Below are 16,767 nucleotides of genomic sequence, written 5' to 3'. Positions count from 1 at the left end.
TCTCTAATTTTCTGTGCCATCCCGCAAAAGGTTCTATTGTTTTTTTGGAATGTTTTGAGGAAGAAATCTGTGGCTCCCCCTGCCCCCCCCCCGAATAAAAAAAATATTTCCACAGCTGTTGCAGGAAAGGTTAAGCCTGTACCAGCATCTAAAACAGTTAGTACAGGCTACTTTGTTTGATGGTTCCTAAAGAGCTAGTATGCAGTACTGAGATTTTAAAGTTTTCATTTTGGATTCTGGCAAAAATTATGTATACTGTGCCAAAGAAAAAGTACTTGGTATCAAAGCAGTTTTGCTAGTAAAGTCCTACCTTCTTTTTCCCGCCACTCCTCCGATATTGATAAAGCTTTATCAACACAAATAGTAAATAAAAGATTTATTGCGTATTGACTACATTAACTGCCATTACATATACAAGGAAATACCCACCACCTCCTGGTATTTTTAATAATCAACTATTGGCCACAAGGAATTTCTTTAATTTACAAGCTTTGTAAATCTTCATTTCAGATACTGCACATTTTGTGAACAATTTATTAGATGTAAATAGATTGCTGCACATTTGAGGGTTTTAATTATCAGCTGCGCCTGTAATATGCACCTGCATCTAATGCATCAAGAACCAACCTGAAGCAAACCGTATGCAATACTTTGTCTAGATTGAGTATACATAATTTACCATTTCAATTCACACAAAAAGCATATTTTCTTCATTCAAGCAAATATACAGCCCATCTTTGTTGGGGAAAAATAAGTGATTTTTTTACTTTAAAATTAAAGGGATACTGTCAATGTCATATTAATATATTTTTAAAATTCTTTACATGTGTCATCACAGATTAATGAAAAAAATTTTAATCTAATTTACTTTTCACTATGATTTATGTTTCTGTTTTCCTTTTCATTCAATGTGGGTAATAAAAATAGACTGCTTAATTTGAAATAATTTCAAGTTAGTTTCATTTTCTAATTCTAAAGCAGTAGTAAAATGTTGATATCCTAGTAAAACAAATCAATGCAACAATGTTGGATTTACAGAATTACTCAGAAATCTTGAAATTAAAAAATTATTTTAATTGAAAAAGATTTTTCTTCAATTTATTAAAATATATTTACTCATACTGTAACAGATTTTCAAAAGTTGGAATCTGGCAAAAATAGGCTGGCTGGCCTCTTGGAGGAGCTGCACCATCCTAATAATGGTGCCTCGAAGTGCTTACGTTCCTATGGGACTTTGGTCTGGTCTACATTACAGAGTTTGGAAAGAGAAAATAGTTAAGGACATAGAGGTGAATGGTAATAGGCATAAAATACAAGATGGTTTTACAAAGGTAGATTGTGCCAGACCAATCTGATCATCTTTGAGAAGATAACTGATTTTTAGACAAAGGAAATGCAGTAGATCTAATCTGCCCAGATTTGAGTAAGACGTTTGATACAGTTCCACATGGGAAATTATTAGTTACATTGGAGAAGGTTGGGATTAATATGAGAATTAAAAAGTGGATAAGGAACTGGTTAAAGGGTCAACTACAGAGGGTTATACTGTCAGGCCGAAAGGAGGTTACTAGTGGAGTTCGTCAGGGATCGGTTTTGGAACCAATCTTATTTAACATTTTTATTATTGACCTTGGCACAAAAAGTGAGTGTGCGCTAATAACATTTGCAAATGACACAAAGTGGGGGTGGGAGGGGTATAGCCAATGTGGAGGAGGACCAGAATATCATACAAGAAGATCTGGATACCTTGTACACTGGAGTAATAGAAATGGAATGAAAAGTTCAAGGTCACGCATTTAGCAACTAACAACAAGATTTTTTTGCATTAAACTGGGGAATTATCAGTTGTAAGCAACAGAGGAAGAGAAAGGCCTGGGTCACAACATGACTATGAGCCGTCAGTGTGATGCAGCCGTGAAAAAGGCTAAAGCAGTCCTAGGATGCATCAGGCAAGGTATTCTACAAGGCACAGGTGAGACCTCATCTGGAATACTGTGTGCAATTCTGGTCTCCCATGTTTAAGAAAGATGAATTCAAACTGGAACGGGTGCAGAGAAAGGCAACAAGAATGAGTCTGTTCTCATAAGCTAGGTTTTCTATTCCTCTAATCAAAGAGCTTAGCTTGTTTAGCCTAACCAAAAGAAGGCTGAGGGGAGATATGATTGCTCTCTTTGAATACATCAGAGGGATAAATACCCTGGAGGGAAAGGAGTTATTTAAGTTAAGCAGCAGTGTGTACACAAGAACAGATGACTATAAACTGGCCATCAATAAGCTTAGGCTCGAAATTAGACAGAGGTTTCTAACCAGCAGAGGAGTGAAGTTCTGGAACAGCCTTCCAAGGAGTACAGTGGGATCAAAAAACTTATCAAACTCAATCTTGAAGTCAGTAAAGTTTACAGAGGGGATGGTATAATATGACTGCCTACAATGGCATGTGGCCTATCAGCAACTGCCAGTAGCAGAAATCCCCAGCTGCTGGAGACAGGACATTAGATGAGGAGGGCTCAGAGTTACTACAAAGAATTATTTCCCAGGTATCTGCCTGGTGGGTCTTGCCCACATACTCAGGGTCTAACTGATCCCCATATTTGGTGACAGGAAGGAATTTACCCTGGGTCAGGTTGGCCGAGACTCTGGGATTTTTTCCTCCTTCCTTTCCAGCATGGGCCTAGGTCACTTGAAGGTTTAAACTAGTACAAATGGTGAATTCTCTGTAGGTGAAGTCTTTAAACCATGATATGAGGACTTCAGTAACTCAGCCAGAGGTTAAGGGTCTATTACAGGAGTGAGTGGGTGAGGTTCTGTGGCCTGCGATGTGAAGGAGGTCAGACTAGATAATCATGATGGTCTCTCCTGACCTTAAAGTCTATGAGGTCTGCCAGTACTTCGCTCATCTCAGGAGCCATGGCCCTGCCCAAATACAACTCCAGTGGGGCCACTGAAACAAGTGGCACAGTCCCAGCTCATCCAGTGCTACCCTGGACTCTCAGCCTGTCATAAAAAAAAAAAGGAAGGGTAACCACCTTTCTGTATACAGTGCTATAAAATCCCTCCTGGCCAGAGGCAAAACCCTTTCACCTGTAAAGGGTTAAGAAGCTAAGATAACCTCGCTGGCACCTGACCCAAAATGACCAGTGAGGGGACAAGATACTTTCAAATCTGGAGGCAGGGGGTAACAAAGGGTTTGTTTGTCCGTGTGATGCTTTTGCCAGGAACAGATCAGGAATGCAGACTTACAACTCCTGTTAAGTTAGTAAGTAATCTAGCTAGAAATGCATTAGATTTCCTTTTGTTTAATGGCTGGTAAAATAAGCTGTGCTGGATGGAATGTATATTCCTGTTTTTGTGTCTTTTTGTAACTTAAGGCTCTGCCAAGAGGGATTCTCTGTGTTTTGAATCTGATTACCCTATAAGGTATTTACCATCCTGATTTTACAGAGGTGATTCTTTTACCTTTTCTTTAATTAAAATTCTTCTTTTAAGAACCTGATTGATTTTTCATTGTTCTTAAGATCCAAGGGTTTGGGTCTGTGTTCACCTGTACAAATTGGTTGGAATTCTTATCAAGCCTTCCCCAGGAAAGAGGGTATAGGGCTTGGGTGGGGGGGGATATTTTGGGGGAAGACGTCTCCAAGTGGGCTCTTCCCCGTTCTTTGTTTAAAACGCTTGGTGGTGGCAGCATACTGTTCAAGGACAAGGCAAAGTTTGTACCTTGGGGAAGTTTTTAACCTAAGCTGGTAAGAATAAGCTTAGGGGGTCTTTCATGCAGGTCCCCATATCTGTACCCTAGAGTTTAGAGTGGGGAAGGAACCTTGACATGGTGGTAGAGGGTGGGATCATTTTGAACCAGAAGCACAGCAGGGTTTTAAAAGGTTTTGTAAAAGGTGATTGCAGCTGCAGATTCTGTCTCTCTGCCTGGGGGACAGAGCAGCAGGCATAACAAAAGGATTTTTCTGTAGGCTGAGAACAGCTATCAGAGAAAATAGGTATCCGGTTACAGCACAGCAAAATTTTACAAGCCAGGGTTTTTTTTTTTTTTTTCCCTTTCTAACTCTCGGGTATAGCTAGGTTAAAAACAGAGAGGTTAGAATGACAGAAAGCAATACCCAACAGAAACTGGAATTAGCCATATTTGAGGCTGAGGAAAGACAAAAGGAACAGGAAAGACTGGTAGAACTCCAACAGATGGAGACTGAGGCACAAGTGGCCAAAGAAAAAGAAATGGAGGAGAGGGAAAAAGAGAGGATGCGTGAACTGGAGATGGAGAAGGCCAGGGCTGAGCAGAATCTACTGGATAATCCTAACAATCCTTCCCCAACAATCCACAAATGGGAGCGACTGTGTCCACAGTTTGATGAATCCAGTGATATTGCTGAATATTTTCTCACCTTTGAGAGACTGTGCACTCTCCAAAAAATTCCTGAAGCTCACAAGATGACCGCATTGGTCGCAAAATTGACTGGAAGAGCTCTGGACATATTCAATAAGATGCCTATTGATGAGGCTTCTGACTATAATAAATTCAAGGATTTGGTTTTAAAGCAATTTCAAGTTACACCTGAAATTTACAAAGTACAATTTCGAACCCTTAAGAGAGGGCCTGGACCTAGTCATGTGGTTTATGTAAACCAGATGACAGATCTGTTTGATAAATGGCTCAACGGACAGACTGTAACTAACTTTGGAGGAATGCGGGATATGATGATACAGGAGCAATTCCTGAATATGTCCAAGGATGATATAAAACAGTGTTTATGGGATAAGAAAATGGACTCAGCAGGAAATCTTACTTCTTATGCTGATCAATACGAGCAGTTCCAGACCGCCAGAGAGGCGGGGGCAAACCGGAACAAAACGGGTGGAGGGAGGAGAGAGAAACAACCCTGGTCGCAGTTGGAGCGGATACCAGAAGGGGCACCCTCAGACCCCACCCTACTACCGAAGGCCCCGATTACACCCCAAGGAGCACTCCAGACACCTTATCGTCCCACCTCACCATTCTCCAGCAACCCACCTCGCCCCAGTGACCCGTCAGCTGGGCAATGTTTTAAATGTAATGAGCTGGGGCATGTAAAGGTCAACTGCCTCAAGAACCCCAACAGACTACAGATCATTGCACCAGAATCACACCAGAGGTCCTCAGGCCCAGATGCCTTCCAGAAACACTCAGAGCAGGGGGAAACTGTGAGTGTGGGTGGGAAGAAGGTCACTGCGTGGAGGGACACCGGAGCACAAGTGTCAGCTATCCATGCTTCCTTAGTGGACCCCAATTTAATCGACCCAGAGGTCCAAGTTACGATTCAACCCTTCAAATCAAACTCTTTTGACTTGCCTACAGCCAAGTTGCCAGTCCAGTACAATGCTGGTCAGGAACGTGGACTTTTGCAGTCTATGATGATTATCCCGTCCCCATGCTGTTGGGGGAAGACTTGGCCAATCGTGTGAAGCTAGCCAAGGGGGTGGGAATGGTCACCCGCAGCCAGGCTAAGCAAGCTGTCACACCTAGCTCTGTTCTGGAAACTTCTACCAGGACCCGGTCAGAGGTGATGGAACCAGACCCCATGCCAACATCTGCAACAGCAATAGTGGATCCAGTCACAGAGACCCAGACAGAGCCAGTCCCAGATCCATTGCCAGCACTGAATCCAGTGCTTGCAACCCCAACATCAAAGGGCCCCACCAAACCTGCACTGGCAGCAGCAGATAACCCTACACAAGAGGCTCAGCCGGAGCCTGAACCCCAACATAGTGCACCAGCGGAGAGTGGTTCACAGTCCACAGAAACAGCCCCATCACCTGCATTGCTTCCAGAGGGACCAAGCCCAGGTCCACAATCCAATGAGGAATTGATGTCTCCAGCATCAAGGGAACAGTTCCAGACTGAACAGGAAGCAGATGAAAACCTCCAGAGAGCATGGATGGTGGCACGGAGCAACCCACTGCCTTTCAGCTCTTCTAATCGATCCAGGTTTGTTGTAGAAAGAGGACTTTTATACAAGGAAACTCTTTCTGGTGGACACCAGGAAGACTGGCATCCTTGGAGACAGTTGGTAGTTCCAACTAAATACCGGGTAAAACTCTTAAGCTTAGCCCACAATCACCCTAGTGGCCATGCTGGGGTGAACAGAACCAAAGACTATTTGGGAAAGTTGCTTCACTGGGAGGGAATGGGCAAGGATGTTTCTACCTATGTCTGGTCCTGTGAGGTGTGCCAAAGAGTGGGAAAACCCCAAGACCAGGTCAAAGTCGCTCTCCAGCCACACCCCGTCATTGAGGTTCCATTTCAGTGAGTAGCTGTGGATATTCTGGGGCCTTTTCTGAAAAAGACACCCAGAGGAAAACAGTACATACATTCATGGATTTTGCCATCCGATGGCCAGAAGCAATAGCTCTAAGCAACACTAGGGCTAAAAGTGTGTGCCAGGCACTAACAGACATTTTTGCCAGGGTAGGTTGGACCTCCGACATCCTTACAGATGCAGGAACAAATTTCCTGGCAGGAACTATGGAAAGGCTTTGGGAAGCTCATGGGGTGAATCACTTGGTTGCCACCCCTTACCATCATCAAACAAATGGCCTGGTGGAGAAATTTAATGGAACTTTGGGGGCCATGATATGTAAATTTGTAAATGAGCACTCCAATGATTGGGACCTAGTGTTGCAGCAGTTGCTCTTTGCCTACAGAGCTGTACCCCATCCCAGTTTAGGGTTTTCACCATTTGAACTTGTATATGGCTGTGAGGTTATGGGGCCATTACAGTTGGTGAAGCAGCAATGGGAGGGGTTTACACCTTCTCCGGGAACTAACATTCTGGACTTCGAAACCAACCTACAGAAAACCATCCAAACCTCCTTAGCCCTTGCTAAAGAAAACCTAAAGGATGCTCAAAAAGAGCAAAAAGCCTGGTATGATAAACATGACAGAGAGTGTTCCTTCAAAGTAGGGGACCAGGTCACGGTCTTAAAGGCACTCCAGGCTCATAAAATGGAAGCGTCGTGGGAAGGGCCATTCACGGTCCAAGAGCGCCTGGGAGCTGTTAATTATCTCATAGTATTCCCCACCTCAAACTGAAAGCCTAAGGTGTACCATATTAATTCTCTAAAGCCCTATTATTCCAGAGAATTAAAGGTTTGTCAGTTTACAACCCAGGGAGGAGATGACGCTGAGTGGCCTGAAGGTGTCTACTACGAAGGGAAAAGTGCTGGTGGTGTGGAAGAGGTGACCCTCTCCATAACCCTTGGGCGTATGCAGTGACAGCAGATTAAGGAGCTGTGCACTAGCTACGCACCGATGTTCTCAGCCACCCCAGAACTGACTGAACAGGCATACCACTCTATTGACACAGGTAATGCTCACCCAATTAGAGCCCAACCTTACCGGGTGTCTCCTCAAGCTAAAACTGCTACAGAATGGGAGATCCAGGATATGCTACAGATGGGTGTAATCCGCCCCTCTGGCAGTGCATGGGCATCTCCAGTGGTTCGAGTTCCCAAACCAGATGGGGAGATATGTTTTTGCGTAGACTACCGTAAGCTAAATGCTGTAACTCGCCCAGACAACTATCCAATGCCACGTACAGATGAACTATTGGAGAAACTGGAATAGGCCCAGTTCATCTCTACCTTGGACTTAACCAAGGGGTACTGGCAGGTACCGCTAGATGAATCCGCCAAGGAAAGGTCAGCCTTCATCACACATGTCGGGCTGCATGAATTTAACCTGCTCCCTTTCGGGCTGCGGAATGCACCTGCCACCTTCCAAAAACTTGTAGATGGTCTCCTAACAGGATTAGGAGAATATGTAGTTGCCTACCTTGATGATGTGGCCATATTTTTGGATTCCTGGGCAGAACACCTGGAACATCTACAAAAAGTCTTTGAGCACATAAGGGAGGCAGGACTAACTGTTAAGGCTAAGAAGTGTCAAATAGGCCTAAACAGAGTGACTTACCTTGGACACCAGGTGGGTCAAGGAACTATCAACCCCCTACAGGCCAAAGTGGATGCTATCCAAAAGTGGCCTGTCCCAAAGTCAAAGAAACAGGTCCAATCCTTCTTAGGCTTGGCCGGTTATTACAGGCGATTTGTACCGCAATACAGCCAAATCACCAACCTACTGACAGACCTAACCAAAAAGAAACAGCCAAATGCAGTTCAGTGGATTGAAGAGTGTCAGAAGGCCTTTAACCAGCTTAAAGCGACACTCATGTCTGACCCTCTGCTAAGGGCCCCAGACTTTGACAAACCGTTCCTAGTAACCACAGATGCGTCCGAGCGTGGTGTGGGAGCAGTCTTAATGCAGGAAGGACCGAATCAAGAGTTCCATCCTGTCGTATTTCTGAGCAAGAAGCTGTCTGAGAGGGAAAGCCACTGGTCAATCAGTGAAAAGGAATGTTACGCCATTGTCTACTCTCTGGAAAAGCTATGCCCTTATCTTTGGGGATGGCTTTTCCACCTGCAAACCAACCATGCTGCGCTACAGTGGCTTCATAACACCATGGGAAATAACAAAAAACTTCTTCGGTGGAGTTTAGCTCTCCAAGATTTTGATTTTGACATACAACACATTTCAGGAGCTTCTAACAAAGTGGCTGATGCACTCTCCCATGAAAGTTTCCTGGAATCAACTGGTTAAAATTATCCTTGAGATGTGGAAAATATTGCTAGTCTTTATACAGTTAGTAGTATATTTAGAGGTGCATGTGTCTTATTAACTCTGTTTTCTCCTAGAGCTCCAGGAAGAAATCACAGCCAGCGTTTCACCCTATCTGTGATTTGGGGGGCGTGTCATAAAAATAAAGGGAAGGGTAACCACCTTTCTGTGCTATAAAATCCCTCCTGGCCAGAGGCAAAACCCTTTCACCTGTAAAGGGTTAAGAAGTTAAGATAACCTTGCTGGCACCTGACCCAAAATGACCAATGAGGGGACAAGATACTTTCACATCTGGGGGGGGGGGGCAAAGGGTTTGTCTGTCTATGTGATGCTTTTGCTGCGAACAGATCAGGAATGCAGACTTACAACTCCTGTTAAGTTAGTAAATAATCTAGCTAGAAATGCATTAGATTTCCTTTTGTTTAATGGCTGGTAAAATAAGCTGTGCTGGATGGAATGTATATTCCTGTTTTTGTGTCTTTTTGTAACTTAAGGCTCTGCCAAGAGGGATTCTCTGTGTTTTGAATCTGATTACCCTGTAAGGTATTTACCATCCTGATTTTACAGAGGTGATTCTTTTACCTTTTTCTTTAATTAAAATTCTTCTTTTAAGAACCTGATTGATTTTTCATTGTTCTTAAGATCCAAGGGTTTGGGTCTGTGTTCACCTGTACAAATTGGTGAGGATTCTCTCAAGCCTTCCCCAGGAAAGGGGGTGTAGGGCTTGGGGGGGGGATATTTTGGGGGAAGACGTCTTCAAGTGGGCTCTTCCCCTGTTCTTTGTTTAAAAAGCTTGGTGGTGGCAGCACACTGTTTCAGGGCAAGGCAAAGTTTGTACCTTGGAGAAGTTTTTAACCTAAGCTGGTAAGAATAAGCTTAGGGGGTCTTTCATGCAGGTCCCCATATCTGTACCCTAGAGTTCAGAGTGGGGAAGGAACTTTGACACAGCCAAATTATGGGTCATTGGCATATAAACTCCCTGTGCCTCCTGCTCTCCATCCCCATTAGGTTATCTTTAATTTGGCCCATAAAGCATAAGCAAATGATGCAGTCACTCCTGAATAGCTCATGCACAGCTCTACCCTCTAGATCCTGTTTCGATGAGGGGGAGGGATGTTGGGCAGGATACAAGGGTTGTTGCATACTCTTCCATATTGTCATAGGAGTTTTTTTTTTTTCCTGAGCTGTCACTAGAGTTGGACATGAAACCTCCCTTTCACATCTCAGCAGAAGGAAAGTACCTCATTTCAGCACCTCCTCCCTGACCTGTAGTGCCATTCTCCATAACAGTGTTTTTACTGCGTGCAAACCTAACATCTTCTGGGCCAGAAATGAAGGAGCTTCCACCTATTCCATTTCCAGAGCTGTAGACATCAGGCAGGTTTATGCAGCCTCTCCAGATACTTCTATAAGCATGTGCTTATAAAATCTAAACAATCCTATTATAACGTAAATTATAATTTCAGCTTTTGTTCATACATGTTGTTAATTGATACCTGAAATCTTTACAACACATACTTCATTAATTCCTCACAATTGTAACTATGTTTGAAATATAGATGTTCCTTGGAACAGGAGAAATGAATTAAGGAACTGTTATAATTATTAATTTTATCCTTTATGACATGAAACTACCTTTTGGATCAGTAACTATTACTTTCTAGTGATTCAGGTTCACATTCTGTTCTCATTTCCTCTCATAATATAAATCTAGAACTCCACTGACTAAGTAAAGTTACTCCAGATTTACACTTGTTACCATTATTATTATTAATTAATACTTTATTATTGCAGTAATAATAAAAGTAAAAAACACTAAGGGCCCCAGTTGAGGATCCAGGTCCCACTGTGCTAAGTGTGTGTGTAAACACATTATTACAATGATAGTCCTTGCCCCAAAGAGTTTACGATCTTGGTCGCAACATAATTTAACAGGTGGATGAGACTAACACAAAGGGAGCGTGGGAGGGACTCTTGCTATAGCTGAGAAGTAGGAGGGAGGGAAATTAGTCTGTCATGCCATGTGGAGAAGAGGAAAACCGAAATTTTTTTGAGGCTGAATGAAAGAGAAGGAAGGGGGAGCGCTCTGAAACTGTGGAGAAGAGTGGAGTGGGATTTGAGAGTGAGGAAAGAGAAGCTTTGAGTGTAGAAAGAACAGAGAGAGGCTCTGAGATAGAAGAAAAAATAATTGTCGTAATGAAAAATACCTAAGGTGATGTGTGGGCTTTATTATTTTGTATGTGCTGGAGGGCTGTTACAGAGATTTTTTGAGCTACAAATGTCCTTCTCTGTTCCTCTTCCAGTCTCCAGATGTTCTCTCCTCTAGTCACCATACAATTTCTGCTTTTTTCTTTTCTTTGTAAGTGATTGGGGTTGTTGTTAATAATTGATTTTTCCCTTGAAATGTGACTCCTCAAGGTGTACCCATCAGATTTCTTGGCCCTTAGGGCAGGCCTGGCCCATCATGTACAGTATCAAACTGGTATAATATGCTCCAGGTGAACTTGGATTTAAACCATGGTTTTAATGGACCACATGACATGAATTTTCATTGTAAGTTGAGAAGACTATCATGAAGAACATTTATCCAGATTCTCCTCGGTAGTGTCTGCCCACTGCCAACTATTACCAGCTTTCGGGAAGGAAAAGGCAAGGGATTCTTTTTTTATTTTTACCTTCAAATATAGAGGCAAGTTAAAGAAACAAGCACAGTGAAGTAAATCCCATTCTAGAATGCATCCAACATTGGAAGGCAGTGAGAGTTGCCTAAACTCATGGAAGGAGGAACTTTGCTCTGGCAACATATTGTTTTGTTTTGTTTTGTTTTTAAAGGTTGCCGTCGGGTTGATTTCATGCCAGTATTTAGATTTTCTGAAAACAAAGGTTTTACAAAAGTTAAGATCAATAGAAACAACATGTTTCCATGGGTTGTTGTTCCTATTTTTAATACTCATGGAGACTGCATTTTTGTTCGTATTTAAGGAACCCTCTACGTTTCAGGAAAACATACAAACACTACTGTGCCCTGCTAATGCAGGAGAACAAAAAAATGAAACTGCTTTTATTGTCCAATCGTAATGAAAAGTAAGCTAGACTTTTGAAATTGCTCACTTTTAAAAATCCAAGGTATTACTAAATCATTCAAAACAGGACATTTGCAGTCTCTTTTTCAAAAACTATGCAGCTGATCCTCAGCTGGTATAACTCCATTGAAATGAACAGAGCTAGGCTGATTTGTCAGCTGAAGAGCTGATCTAGGATTCTTAAAATGACAGGGTCCCTTTAATTAAAAAGGGGGAAAAATGTGCATCTGCTGCTGTTGAGACTATGGCTAAGCAAAAGCTTTCCCCACCAGTAATCTCCCATTTTGTGTTCACAGACCACAATGGTTTGTCTGATGTTTTGTGGTTAGAACTCTAGTTTCAGAGTACTTGTCCTTTTTGTTCTGCTTTGACATTGACGTTGTGTTTTGCTTTAGTCTGAACACAAAGAAACAAATAACCTGCTCTGCATAAACATTTGTGTCACCTTTTCCTCCTAAAATTAGTATTCTTTAGAACGGGCCAGCATATTTATGCTGCATATGACATCCTAACTATGACAATTCAGAAACAAAGTAATGTACAGTAAGCATGCCAGTTGAAGCTGATTATATTAATTGCTATTCAGGTCAGCGCTTAGATTAATTATTTTGTTTATGTAGTATGTTCGTTAAGTGGTTGCCTGATTGCTGTTCAGTAGATTGATTACTTGTTACATTTACCTTGTGGTTTCTGCGGGGAAAACATCATTTAGATTTCATCATTTCCAAACATACTGGGGGCAGGGAGGGAAAAGGAAGATGCGGGTGTTCATTTCTTAACATACAACTGCATTAATATCAAACTGGAAAATGGGCCTCATGAAGCACACATTTTTAACCGTGCCCAAGCTTAGAGGTAATAATGTACCCTTTAGACTCTGCAGCACCTAGAGCAATTATTGGGAAAGAAGAGAAATTAAAAACCATGCCACTAAAATACAAACAGTGAATGGGCAGGGTCAACATTGTGTCAACTGAGGATGGGCAAAGTGGTTTGGTTCATGTAAGAACCACTGCCATGTCCTTTGCACAGACCAAAACCCAAACCTCTGACCCTTTAGTCTCACCTTTTGATGGTTGCTATTGAGGGCAAACTCAGAGAAATTTAACTCTGTTTTCCTGGAATTCTTCTATGAGGATTGAACCCCCTATAGAATAAGCAAGGGGTTCCCATGTAACAAAGCTTTTGCAGGCAGCAAGAGACATTCAGAAGTTGTGATAACTTCAAGGGGATTCCAGTAAACCCAGAGTAGGGAAAGCCCCAGGATATGGTGAACCTGGGTAGCAAGCGATCTGCATGGATGCCCTTTATCACCTGTGGAGACTGAAATCTGTGGCTTAAGGGGATAGAACCCATAGCAACCCCATCTCCTTGACATTTTTTTGTTTTTTGTTTTTTCATATAACAGATATTTGATCATGAAAGCACTTACCACAGTGGAAATAAGAAGAGCTCAATGGAAGGCAGGAAGGAGAAAAGGAAACAATAAATAAATAAATACAGAAAAGGAGCCCCCTACATGATCTAAATGTCCTTGGGAACAAGCTTTTTTCAAGGACTGTCTATTGTCATTTCAGGAGATAAGACTAACTTGTAAGAAACCAGGGATAACTGTGAACTTTCATTTTGTATTTATGTATGTTTGTTTATTCCCTTTCCTACTTTTCATTCACCTTTCTTTGTTTCCAATGTAACTGGAGTTTGATCAAATCTCTTGTATTTGAAAGAATAAAATAAAAAGTTATTTTTAAAAATTTATCCAATTGAAAGCTCTTAGCAAGCATTCAGCACACCAGAGACCCTGTCTTAGGCCTTGGTCATACAGACCCGTACCAGTGGAGTGAGTAGAAGTTCCAGTCACAAAGGGTTTACAGAATCAGGCCCTAATATATATACACACCCCCTGACAGGCACTCACCGGCAACGGCAGGAAGCAGAGCAACACAGTCCCATCCCACTCCACTTCGCCAGCGCCCAGCTGCGGTGCTCCGCTTCCCACCGCCAGTGAGTGCGGGGAGGTTGGGGAAAGGATGCCCCCCGTACTCACCTGCAGCGGGAAGCGGAGAGCTGCGGCTGGGAGCTGGCAGATTGGAGCAGGCTGGGGCTGGGCTGCTCCACTTCCACCGCTGCCAGTGAGTGTGGGGGGATCCCTTCCCCCTACTGTTCTTATTAACAGCTTGCTGAGCTGGATTGTTACATTTTAGTCCTTCATAAATTAAATATAGCAGCCTTATTTGACAGATGTCACCAGAATGGAGATGTCCAGATGCTGTGGTGATGGGCATGCTATAGCTGTCTAAAATAGATAGATAACATTGACTTGTTTTGACCATAGATATTAAATCCCTTCATACTGCAAATCAATGTCATGGAGTGACAGCCCCGCTGTTCTGGAAGTTGTAGATGCCTAGTGTTTCCTCACTGACACTTGTCCATCTGAATGAATTGGGATTAACTGTTGATGCCTTTTTCTATGCTGAAAATTTTATATAACAGGAGCTCAGTTTTGCCGGTTTGTCAGACTCCTTAAGAACACCCCTGCTGTACGCTGGAGTTGTCTCAGACTGGAAAAACATTGTGTCAGTGACTGTAACTGCCAGGCCACTGGTTCTTGTTTCAGTGGAAACACATAAATCTTCTTAACCATGTTTACTGTATCTCTCGCTCTTCTTTCTCCATGCTATTAGTTTTGGGCTTACTGTGGGGATCTTAATCTACAATGCAAGACTTCAGAAAATAATGTGTGCTCAGGGTCCCTTAGGATCCTTTCCCATAGATGCTTCAGACATACACACTATATAAAGGCGTATCTAGTCTTTTGAGGGTGGGGGGATGAGTGGAAGAAAGAGCCTTTGGATAAGGGCTGTGCTCCTGGCAACTGTGTGAGAAATCCTCTTCTTTAGTGCGTGCTACATCCACTTAGCATAATGTCTTACAGGATGAGGAAAAGAGAAAATATCGGTGAAGGGGAAATGGGGGAAATAACTTAATGGTAATTCTCTCGTGAAGTCTTCTTTTCCCATCCTAGTTCATCCAACCACTCTAAGGTGTTTTTTTTAGGTTGTGAGCCCTTTATTTTCTTAATCCTTTTTTTTTAAAACTAGAAATTTCTTGTTTGAAGTAGAAGTGGGAAGGCTGGTGTTTTTTTCTGGACTTGACTGGCAGCACTTTTGCATCATAGTGTTATGGTGGAGGTTGGGTAAAACCTCACTGAAGCTGGTGGGCCTAACAGCTGCCCCTCATTCAGGATGAAATGTAACAAATAGTTAAACTTCTTTTTGGAGTAAGATAGCTAAAACATTAGGAACCACCATCCAAAAGACAAGTCACATGCTAAACAGGTCAGAAACTGAGCTATGCAGAAGGAAGAGGTTTTTTGGATATTGTTTGATGGACATGTTTGTGTCTGAGAGCAGAAACAGCCAGACAACAAGCAGAGAGAAAAAGCCAGTCAGACAGCTAGTGGAAATGTGACCTTGAGATAAGTGAAGAGAGAGCTTTTTGAGCAGAGTACTAGCTGGAAAGAGGCTTTGAACTGTGAGCAAAGAAACTGCCTGCTGTTGTTTGTTTAATGCTGTGTTCTGGGGAACAGACTTTGCACACGTTCTTTGTAAGTAAACCAGATTGCAACAAAGAAATACCTGACTCCATCATCAATTTCTCCTCCTCATGGAAACATCAGACAGAACATAGAATACTTGGTTCAGGTCAAAAGGGATAACAATAGCTTAGCAGTAGATAAAACTATAATATTGAGAGCATTGGCTTGTAAGTTTATAGGATGAAGGAAAAAAACAAAGACAAGAAGAATTGCCATTGTCATTTTCCCTTTTTTGAAAAACTTCTGTCCTTTTTTGCCCTTTTCTCAGACCCTCAATTCTTCACATCTTCCCTTTTCAGCTTCATACCATTATCACCTCTCTATTTTAGTCTTAGCCAAAGGTTACAATTATCACTATTCTGTTTCAGAACCTCATTCTGCTCTTTCCCAATAACTTTCTTTCAGGCTAAACCTTCAAAAAAGGGCACAAGGAGTGCAACTGTAAATCCATGAGCACAGTCTGTGCTGGCTAAAACCAGCAATGCAATGAGCAAATGTGAATACTAAGCTCAGACAACTGAGCGCGTACTGGATTTGTGAATAGTGTCACCACCTGTTCACACTGGTTGCTCACAGGAGTAGCTCCATTGATTTCAACGAGGCTATTCCTGTGAGTAAATGCTCACCATTGTGAACATGGGATTCACAATTTGAGCGATAGTTTTTTGGAGACACGAGAGTTGCTGCAGCATTTTTCAACAGGAACCTCCTATTTATTGTCATTGAAAATGTCTCCTTTTGAGTTCTGATCCACTGTCCGTGAAGTTTTACACTTTTAGGAACCTATTCTATAGTCTTTCCACAAACAGAAATCCAAATGATGTTAGTAATAATGTTGATAGTTCACTGGTATCAGTAGAAGTTCTGAGTGCAAACGGACAGTGTAAACTGTATACCAAATTGTGTTCTTGTTTGCACCTGGGTCAGTGTGAAGTAGAGATTGTTGAAATTTTCTGAATTTTTGACTAATTTTTTCATTGGAAATCTTATTTTCCAAGGAAACGCTCCCTCCCAAAATCTTCAATTATGAACATTCCTGGGAATTTTTAACTATTTTACCAGCTCTACGGAACTCGTTCATTGAAGTAAAAAAATTGTCAGATTTACACCAATGTATCCAATAGTATTTAACTAAAAATGAATGCAGGAAAAACAATCCAGATTTCCTCAACACTTGGGGATGTTCAGATCCAGAGGTTTCATTCAGCTATTATAGAGACAGGAGCCAGCTGTAAACTTTCAGTCCAGATTTGGATTCAGATCTGAACTTCCCCACAGTTTGGAGACGGTAATATCTGGTGTTTTGGTTCATACCCATTTCTACATATAATTTCTACTATATTCTGTCACGTGACAATGGTAAAGTGTCACTTTCATTTAAAACTTAACAAGGAACTTTATCAGTATAAGGAAAACAGTATTATCTC

At 42.1% G+C, this 16,767-nt stretch overlaps 1 protein-coding gene across 2 annotated transcripts in view; it reads left to right on the top strand.

Annotated features, from left to right (window-relative positions):
• The window catches only part of NTNG1 (netrin G1), a 199,058-nt gene that overhangs the window by 35,846 nt on the left and 146,445 nt on the right, over positions 1-16,767 (top strand). The gene's annotated exons all lie outside the window — the stretch shown is intronic.

This window comes from Lepidochelys kempii, chromosome 8, assembly GCF_965140285.1.
Source record: "Lepidochelys kempii isolate rLepKem1 chromosome 8, rLepKem1.hap1, whole genome shotgun sequence".
Taxonomy (NCBI): Eukaryota; Metazoa; Chordata; order Testudines; family Cheloniidae; genus Lepidochelys; species Lepidochelys kempii.
This window is presented reverse-complemented; position numbering and strand designations above follow the sequence as displayed.